The sequence below is a fragment of the Salmo trutta genome, chromosome 23 (assembly GCF_901001165.1).
Source record: "Salmo trutta chromosome 23, fSalTru1.1, whole genome shotgun sequence".
NCBI lineage: Eukaryota > Metazoa > Chordata > Actinopteri > Salmoniformes > Salmonidae > Salmo > Salmo trutta.
The window spans coordinates 15,052,891-15,062,653 of NC_042979.1; positions in this window are offsets into that span (position 1 = coordinate 15,052,891).

A 9,763-nucleotide genomic window follows, 5' to 3' on the forward strand; every position below is an offset into this window, starting at 1 on the left:
AGCCTGATATTTAGTGTTCCTGTAGCCTCACACACAGCCACATGTGTAGGCCCCTCATATTTATTGTCTGTCAACTCAGAGGGGTGAGAGGTTACGGCAATAGAGGGAGGTGTGGCTCTCCGTTTCATCAGCCAATGCCCTTTTAATATTGCACTGCTCATCTCAATGCCCAGTAGTACAACAGAAAAAGGGCAATGGACGACAACATGGACACCATCAGCCTCGTCTGAAGACAGTAGCTCTTCTTACTCCAATCCTCCTGTTCCACCATGACACTATCAAACAAGCAGTGGCTGATCAACTCTAATCTGCCAGATTAATTGACCCAGTTTAAAAACAAGAATAGGCTACTCCTCACGAAATATACAATGTTTAGAGAGAGTCACTATAGTTAACACCAAGTAGTTCAGGAAATGCAGCAATTTAAGAGAGGGAAATAATGACCGTTATCAAGAAGTAGTTTCTGGAGACAATTCAGAAAAAAACATGCAAGTAGACGACTTGCCCTCTAATTCACTCAAACATGTTTTAAAGGGAGGCCTACATTTTACCAGAACTCCTTTGCCAGAAAAATAGACGTTGAAAGCATAATTATCACATAGGCCTAAACGGTTGTTTATTTTCATTTCTTTCCCTTTAATACAAAACATTTGTCAATCATCTAATTACTTTATACAGGTTTAATTGTGCCTATATAATTTTGAGATGCATCATAAAAAAGATAAGTTGTTCCTCACACAACTGAGAGAAAAGGGGTTTTCCCTGAACTAGTTGTAATGAAATGTATTCTAATTCTGAGAACAGGTGGACATTTTGTTACTGTGCAACGTTTTCATGTAGACTTTGTACTCTTAAAACCATAGTTGAAACTTAATCAGGCACATTTATCATTTGTTCACTTTTGTGTTTAGACTCCGAAATCTTACCTCAACAACCAATAATGTATTATGCCTTTTTGTCGTATTATCTGTGCAACAAAATAACAACTCAGAGGTAGGCTATTTAAAAGATAATTAGATAAGCTTTAATATTTAAAAAAAATAATTTGTCAGCCATTCAGGCGATAACTTTTGAACATAGCATTTTGCTCAACTCATGAAATTCATCTACAGCTGCTAGTGAATAGACTACCTTAGGCCCTGTAATATAATAAACGTGGTATTACTTTATAACAAGACAAATAAAAAAATATGGAAAATGTACAAAACGAATAGCCTACGTGTAAATTGCAAAGTAGACCAGTGTTACCTCTGTAGCCCCCATGGATTACAATTACATAATTCAGATCTTTCACATAGGCCTAATACCAACAGAACACAAACTTGTCAACGAACCTTTGTTTTTCTTGAGCTTTCAACTTCTATTTCAAAAGGATACTTATCAGTAGCAGGAATGGATACAATCTGCAAACCAAACGTGCCAGCTCTCTCACTATCACACAGACGACTTGTTACATAGCCTACATGGACTCTATGCACAATCCATGATCGTGAATGTCGCTCACAATTCTAATAGCCAGCAAATTATACGTGGTGCATTGATTTAGGACTAAACATGCATTTTTCCTGATTAATCCAGAATGAGGAAAACACAAACTGGTCGAATCTTGTAGAGGGAGCTCTTCCTTGCCCAGTCTTTATAGCAAGGTCCTGATGCGCATGAAAATGATAAACCCTTCTTTTGATGTTCTCTTCCCTTAATTATTTTTAAATATCACTCTTCTCCACCCTTCCCAATTTGCCAGTTTCGCCCTGAGCTCCCGCCATTTCCGCCCAATACTACTCACACAGAGGACCCCCCAAATTCATAAATGATACCTAGCCAAGGGAGGGACCACAATCAATCCATCAGGCAAAAAAAATCTGAAAAGTTGACCAAAAATATAGGGACAAAACCCACTATGAACCACAACTATCTGTCCGCAACATTAGGAATTTCTCCCGCCATTTCAAAACGCCTAAGTATAAAGCCATTTCTCTCGCGCTTGTAGATAAAATAGCAAATCTTTCATGCCCAACCGCACGGCCTCCCAGATCCAGCCTCCATCTTTGACTACTTGACATTCAGAGGCTGCCGGAGCAAATTCCTCGTTTGCATGCCTTCTACTGATTGGCTTCTTCTTGCGCTAGTCTTTGCCGTATGATAAGCCATTGGTTTAGTTTCGAGGTGTTCAACGTTTTATCGGTTCCAGGATTGGTCACATAGGCTACAAGGAGCACCACAGCCTGTAATGAATGCATGATTAACTATCTTCCATTCACAAATTTCTCATCACCATTACTTTTCAGTACACTCTATCCACCCTTTTCGACTGTAAAAGTCACACGCGTCTTTAAATTGATTATAACAGGATTAAACCATATTGATTACGATAAGGCTATGCTTGTGGATGTTATTAGGGTCGAGGCTTTTTGACCAGCCAACTCAACAAAACAATATTATTATAATAATTTTTTACCAAAACTTAGTCAGATAATAGTTAACAATGTAATGCATTTTAATATTTGTACTACATTAAATATGCTTGTGTTGCCTTTTTGTCACTGGTGTCACCTATATTTTAATGACAATTCAGGCTTTCCAGAATATAGTTTGACTATTTAATTTGCTTATATAATCAAAGACAGAAAAGGTTCATGATAATATTAAGAAATGTTTTTGATTAGTAATAATGGACTTTAAACAAAAGCAATGTTTCTATAATAACACCAGTGATGGTAACCCCAGTGACTAGTACAACTTTCTTTTTGTTTTGCCATAACACTACACAGCTGATTCAAATGATCAAAGCTTGATGATTAGTTGATTATTTGAATCAGCTGTGTAGTGCTAGGGCAAAAAGCCAAAACGTGCACCCCTTGGAGTCCCATGTACAGAGTTTGGGAAACCCTGGACTAGTAACACCAAATCTTCAGAAAATACAGAATATCTAAGTAGGCAGCCACAGTAGCTCAAACCACACTTCTTAAATTGTAAATTAATCAGAAAACCATGTGATTTGATCAATTATTTTAATCAAATGTCCTTTTCCCCTTACTATAAACTGTGTAACACCAGTGACACATCCTAACGCTTCGCTTGAAATGACCAACTTAATCATCAAATTGCTAACAAATGAAAAGAGAGTGCAGACCCACCATGAACCTTTGACCCAGTAAGAAGTTGTCAGGATGTTGCATTTATTTAAAATGTTTTTATTATCATTATTTATTATTATTTTATTTTTTTATAGAAGGGTAACACCAGTGACATGAAATTGATATTTGTAATATTTAGTTGACATTTTAGTAATCCACTAAATAACTATAATACTTTCCTTTGTACTACGACATTAAAAAATAAATTGTTTTACTCAAAAGCACAACTTATAAGCACAACTCCTGACCCGAAGGACCAGACATTTTCCTGGTACTGACCGTATTCTACAATATGTTTGCAAAAAATGTTTGCAATATAACTGTCTTACATATGTTTTATTAACAATAAAACACTTCAATTTAAACAAAAACATATATTTTGTGTCATTATCTGAAATTTGTAGGTGTTTTTCCTGGTGGTTAAGGCGGGAGACAGGAAGCCACCATTTTCGTAGAATGATTGGCTTTAGGACATATGTTAACCTCAATCCCACTCAAGATATGTATAAAGTAGCCTAGTCTATAATAAATAGTTATTTGTGATTAACTAAATAACCCCATATTTAAAATGTTAGACCTATTAATATTTTAGTCAGAGATGTAGATATTTGGACATAGACCTCCACCCATCTAATTACCAAGATTTAGTTAATAAGACTTGACTCCTGCACACTTTTGTACACACAGCTATGCCACTCAAATAAGCAAATAATACATTTGACACTTCTTAAAAACACCCAAAAGTGTATGAATAGTATGTAATTGGGCTAATTTAAACTCTAAATGAAGTATAAGGACTGTTGTCTCCAGTAGTGACGACTGTTTGAATTGTTTCATGACTTGAATATAGACTATAGATTTTTGGGAGCTCTCAGGTTGGTTCATAACTGTGAAGAGGACCAGTGGGGCGGTCCCAGTAGGCAACTGAACCCTTGCAAAGCTTTGATTGACGCCTGGAGGAGAGTAGTGGGCTGTGAAATCTGGCATTCCTGATCAGGGGAGCTGAAATAATGGTATTGTCCTGTGGGGGAGGGCCCACTTTTCACCACCCCACCCTACCCCACTCTGAAGGGATCTGATTGTGCTGCCAATCGGCAAAAAATGTTTGATGTAAGGCGGGGCATGATGAATTCAGAGGGATACAGAGATATTATAGGAGGCCAGTGATGTTCTCTATCTCTTGGTTTACACATTGCCGTTAAACACCACAGAAGAGGAGTTCTTGGTCTCACTGTCCCTCTGTTTCTCACTCGTCTCTTTTTATAAAGCAGTAGGCTACAGAAAGTCTCTTCATCACCACTCCTTAGTTTATCAGAAGTAGTCTGATTAAACTGTGTTTTCTATATAAAAAGAGGAGAACAGACAACAGTCACGAACATTGATCAATGCTCCCGCTCTGGACTTTGAAGGGTTTGTGAAAGGTGCCACTCAAACAAGTTTCTTGGTAGCAAGTCTTCGTTGCCCCCCCAAACCTCATTCATCCCTCTTCGACCTTGTCTTCAAAGCCCCGGCTTAGTATGGGATGCAGTGTATCTCTTGCCATGTCAGAGCACAATACAGACCAAAGAGATCATTACAAATTAGAACTACTATCGATTTTGCTCAAGATTGCAAACTGACGTAGAACCTGAATAGAGAAACATGAACATTTTCATGAACATAAGTTACAATATGCAATAGATCAATCTATGAACGAGAATAGAGGGGAAGCTAAAGGAATGGAAAGGGGATGAGATTTGACAAGATACTGGCCAATGAACTGTCATTTATTGTCTCACTGAGATAAAGGTTATTGTTGGTCTGAGAGAGACTTGCCATGGACAGCAAATAAGAGGTATTGATAGGAAAACATTTGTGTAACTGCATTTATGGATTCCTAAGGGGAACTGAATTCAATCTAAAATAAATAAATGATTCTCTGGGAGAGAGAAGAGCAAGGTAGAGAATGAGATGAGTTTGAGTATTGCGACAGTAAAAAGAATCCCAGCAGAATAGAGAAACTTTCATGTGTCATCTCATAGTATCCAGAATGTTCACTTCAACCTTTCTAATAATGATTCATCCAATAAGAAATAAGCATCTGTTTATTCGTCTGTTGAGTTTTGTACCAAGGACTTGGGTTTGTGGCACAAACAAAACAAGATTATGAGTGGTAATGTAAATACTAAAATGTATTATGATAAAAACTATTATCTTGTTAATTAGATCTTTATTCTTACTATCATTATCAGTGTTGTTGACCTTATTATAATTACATACAAAATACATTAAACAAAAGACTTGTATAATCCATTTTTATAATTAACTGACTTATAATTAAATGAACTAATGAATGTATCTTTTGTGGCAGAATACCACTGATATAATCAATAATGCATTTGTACAGTCTAGGTTTTCAAGCTAGATATGTTCTGTCCTCCCTGTGCAAAGTGGTAACTTTAAAATAATTGAGAAAGATGATTTGATTCATTACTGTTTGCTCATTGCTATGACATCTAGTTATTAATTCAACTCTAAAAACAGAATTGCGTTGGTTATACATGTATACTCATTTCATTCATGTGATCAAGAATGAACATTAATACAAGTTTCATTTAAACTCCTTGATGTGATTGAAGCATTTGAATCATAATTGAATCCTAATATTTTCAGAATTGTACTTGATGAAATTGTGAACATGTTGATGTACTGTTCAACTCAAAACAACAAACATCAAGAGAGAATTGACTTTAGTTGTGCTTTTGGAAGGGCAATTGTATTTTATTGAAAAGGAATATCCTTCCCAAAATAAGATACATTTTGCAAATGAACAAAATATATTTTAAGATAACGAAATAAGTATTTTCCAACATTATATCACAGGTTTTCAGGGGTGTATTTACTTACAAACAAACTAAATATTTACCCAAACGCTTTAATATTTCATATGAAAATCTTGAATAAAGCTGGTCATAGATATTTATATATTCAATATTTAGGCAATTTACTGTTTCAACAAACCATTGCAAACATATGATTAAGAATGTAACAATTCAGACATGTTTATTTGATTATGCTGCTATTTAAGATTCAACGTAGACTGTATTGCAACATTTAGCCAAGTGTCTGTCTTCAAAGTATTAGTAACACTAAGGATAGACATTCCCTGCTATTTCTGCATTCCAAATAGAGGGAAATGAGCATACAATCCTCTACCCAGCTTTAGCTTTGTCCTATATATGACCAGTTCAAATTCTATCTTGACGTACCCCACACACACACACACACACACACACACACACACACACACACACACACACACACACACACACACACACACACACAACACACACACACACACACACACACACACACACACACACACACACACACACACACACACACACACACACACACACACACACACACACACACACACACAAAAAAAATCCAAGCAAATAATTAATAGCCTTTTCCAATAGCATATTTGAAGAGTGTGAATCCTGAAAAATGTGGTGAAATTAAATTTTTCATGCTTTGATTCTAAACTCTGAACTGTGAGATGTCATGGGGCTGAGAGGATCCTTTTAAACATTGGAGTTATTGTTCCCTTCTTTTTTCCAAACTCCCTTCTTCCTCTGCCCTTTAACCTCTCCCAACCCCCATCCCTCCATCCCCCATCTCTCTTCAGATTCTGCCTCATCAGGAGAAGGGCAAACAACTGATGGATAGTCATTGATAATTTCCCAACCAAAAAAATGTTAATGGATTCGTTTTTTTGGTGAGTGTGGGGGTGGGGTGTGAGTGTTCCCCATATTTCTCACACAGAGAGTAGACCCCACCTCTAGCACCCAGCCCCTGTGTGTGCTGTGTACCCGGTCTCTACCACAGAAGGCTCCCCTCCTCTCTCCCTCCAGAAACAGGGTCTATCCACTGCATGCATGACATTCCAGCTGTGTGGGTGGCACTGCCTTTTACAGCGTCTCCAGCAGAATGGTGACTGGTTCTGAAGCTCAGCACCACAGAAAACATCTCAGACGTTCCATCTTAAGCCTGACAGTTTCTCCAGGCGCTTGGGAGTGTTGCTTTGGAATGTAGTCATGGTTCAGCTGGTGAAGTTGGGTGAGAAGTGTTTGTGCAGCGTGTTAAAACGTTCAGAAGTTCATACAACTGATTGTGAAATTGACCAAAGGATAGTAGATCATTATAGGAGTAACTGGTAATGCAAGTGCATTTTTTAAAACAATTTATTTTTTATTTCATTTTTTAAAACTTGTTTTCAGATAAGCCAATCCCATCACATTTATATCCACCATCCAAAGCAAATGATGAAGGACATCATACTGGTAATTACATAAATCAACATTGTTGAGATTTATCTTCTTGTAAGAATGGCATTTTACATATACATATAAAGAGCAGCCCACTCGACCTGTCTCTTCCGCTCTTTGGTGTACGCCACGATTGTTTTTCTTTCCACTCTGTGACTGTTTGAGTCCAAAGGATGAAAACCCGACCACATTGACTGAACTTCAGAGGAATTCTTCACTTTATGTACTGAATGCCCTCCGGGTCAGAGGGCCAGAGGGGAATCCACTTGCGCCCGGGCAGGCAAACCTTATTTAAACAAGCCTGGAATTCCAGAGTGGAGGACATGATGGAAGGGGAGAGGAGGGGGGAGAAACCTCTCCCATTAGCATGGGTGTGAGCATGGGCCACAACCAGCACATGCATGCACACTTTGATAGTAGGCTACCTGAGTTGGGTAATTGTACTAGATTACCTGATTTTGCAGAAGTTATAAAGGCCTACAAAAGACTTTGTAATATGTTATTACTGAATAATAAACATGCTTATTCTGTAATTAGATAACATACATTTTTCATTGAGTATGATTTTTATCATTCTGTTTTTGACCATAATATGCTAACATGAGTGATGTCATTGTCAAAACAGTTCTCCTTGGCAGATAGAAAATAATGATTTGGCTCAGAAAACCTTACTCTCTCAAGAGTAAATCACTTCTCAATCTACTCAGTGGTTGGCTAGTTCTTGGGCTGCCCTTGTCTTAGATGAGGATTCCTGTGAAAGGGACTTAAGGACCTCTTCACACAGAACCCTACATTCCAATGGTGGGTTGACTCCTTATTTTAGGACACCTAGCTTGACGAACCGTGTTCCAGATGACATGCTACAATCCCCATGGCCCCGGTGGATTCGTCTAACTGGCAAATACGTGACGAGGGGCGGACCCTGGGAATTCAAAAGCCCCGGTCTTTCGCTCTCTCTGCCTTGACCTCACTGACCCTTCCCAACCTCCAATGTCCTGGAAGCCCTCTCCCTTCCTGCCCCCCCTACGACCACCACCTTTAACCATTTCAATCTGGTCCCTCTCCTTCTCCCACCAGCACTCCCTCTACTTCTGTCAAATGGTACAGAATTCCACGCCATATTTGCTAGGTGTGAGAGCCTTTAGATTGACAGGTATTTTGTAGTTATTCTGATAAATGTCTGAAGTGGACAAGGAGGGGTAGTTGTGGTTTCAGTAAGCTGGACATTTCAGCCAGGGGTCTGTAATAATGTCTTCTGGTAATTCAACCTCATGTTTTCACAGCCCACCCCCCTCCAACAGCATATTCAGATCCTGGGCAAATTCATCATCTTAATTCCCACTTTCCTATTTAGGTAGACAAGTGTAACCGGATCAGAGGTGGTGACTCAGCGGTTTTGCCACCCATCGCCACGCTTGGTCCAGTGGTCTTTCACACTGTGCTCTATAGAAATCCCTGACTCAGCATCTTTGGTGCGACACAGAAGCAGCCATTTTCCCACAGAAGGTAAAAAGGCTCCTCCATGCTAGAGCTTCCAATAATCCTTCAACGTTCTCTGGTGGACCTAGTCTAGAGCATGGAAAACAGAGTATAAAGGCATCTTTAGAACATAGAATGATACACATCAATTCTGTCAGACGCTCCGCAGGGGTCAAACACACAGGTAACATACTGTACCTTACAGCTTCTTAAATGGGTAGCCTTTCAGATCACGGGAGGCATACAAAACACCTGACACAGCCCAACAACACACCTCTTTCCCCATACAGATTGGTGGATGCTAATCAGGGCTACTTAACCAATCCACAGAGGGTACATGAGAAGACTCATGAGACCGTAGGCTTACTGGTAAAATACACAAGGGGGTACTCCCGGCAGAGCAAACTTCAGGTGGTGGTACAGTAACCGAAAAATGTTGGGAACCACTGACAGACCATCCAGTGCTTTAAAACCAATCAGCAGACACTTTCAGCAGTGTTCAAACTGAGAATATCAGTATTGTTTTAAGGTTTAGAAATAAAGGGCAAAAGCATCAAATACTAATTCTCTTGTGGGATCCTAAGTAAATTCTTTGTGAAGAATACCATATGCATAATTCACATGCAGTGTGGATGAGGGAGCTATTCATATCAGACTTGCTCATGTCTAGTTTCATTTTCAACCGACCTCAAGCATCTGACTTGGACAGTGTCGCCATCCAGTGGCATATCTTGGAAATACAGTATCTTTCCATAAACGGCATTTTGCTCATATTTTATTTCATAACATATTTCAACATTATTCCTTATTAAAAAAAACAGAATATTCTGAATATAA